Source organism: Monoraphidium neglectum (assembly GCF_000611645.1).
Source record: "Monoraphidium neglectum strain SAG 48.87 unplaced genomic scaffold scaffold01451, whole genome shotgun sequence".
Classification (NCBI taxonomy): domain Eukaryota; kingdom Viridiplantae; phylum Chlorophyta; class Chlorophyceae; order Sphaeropleales; family Selenastraceae; genus Monoraphidium; species Monoraphidium neglectum.
Genome location: NW_014012177.1, coordinates 13,249 through 14,441, shown reverse-complemented (window position 1 = coordinate 14,441; position 1,193 = coordinate 13,249).

The following is a 1,193-nucleotide window of genomic DNA, read 5'->3' as shown; positions in this document are numbered from 1 at the left end:
CGGCATGCCGTAGGTGCGCACGAGCCTAAAGTTGCGCACTTGAGCGTGCTCTGCTGACACCTTGAGGCGCACGAGCTGCTCCTATACAGCAACGCCTATGTACCTAGCCTTCGACACGCTGACGCCTACACAACACCGAGCTGACACTACCGCCTGTGCGACCCGAATGCCGCGTGCGTGAAGCACCTAGAACGCAATGCCTGAACAGCCCCGCTGCGCTTAGTGGCTGGCCAGCCTTGGCGCCCGGTACCTGGTTGAATGCCTGCAAATTCACCCTAAAACACCTGAGCAGCCCACGCCAAGCCGAAGGCTTGCAACGCCTGAGCGACTTGGGTTTGGCCCGCACCCAGCACCTACAGCACGCAAGCGCCGCGACGAGTACCTACAACACCTGCGCCCCCGCCCCCCTCCCCCCCGAAGCCGGGCTCAACGCGTGCAACGCCTGAGCGTCCGAGGCGGCCCTGAGCGCCCCGCGCTGCAACGCATCCTTCGTACGCCAAAATAGCAACCCGGTTGGCACTGAGCACCTACAGCGCGTGAGCGCTGCACCAGGTACCTGAATCCGGAGCGGCCCCCGCCGTGCCGAAGGCTTGCACAGCCCGAGCAAATGGGAGGGGGGGCGTCCACGAGCGCCTGCACAGCATGGGGACCTCGAGCCGCACCAAATGCCAAGACCGCCTGATGAGCGGTTTGGCCCGTACCCAGCGCCTACAGCGCGCAAGCGCCGCACCAAGTACCTAAAACACCTGCGCCCTCCCCCCGGCCGCCGGGCCGAACGCTTGCGACGCGTGAGCGAGCGAGGCCACCTTGAGCGCCCCGTGCTGCACCGCATCCCTAGAGCGTCAAATGAGCGACCTGGTTGGCACCGCGCGCCTACAGCGCGCAAGCGCTGCACCGAGTACCTACATCTCGCAACGCCTGAGCTACTTGGTTGGCCCTGAGCGCCTGCACGGCCTGTGCGCCCCACGCTGCACCGAATGCCTAGATTGCCTGATCAGCAACTTACGTGGCACATGATGCATACGGATGACGAACGCTGGTGACGAAAGATGCCGACGGATGCTGGCACTGCCTGGGTTGACGACCAAGTGCCAAGCGCGCACGTTCTCGCATCTCGCAGCGCATGCAACCAAGACACCGGGTACAAGGAGCTCTGGAAGCGCAGAGAGTGGCACCGAGGTGCTGCTGAGGTT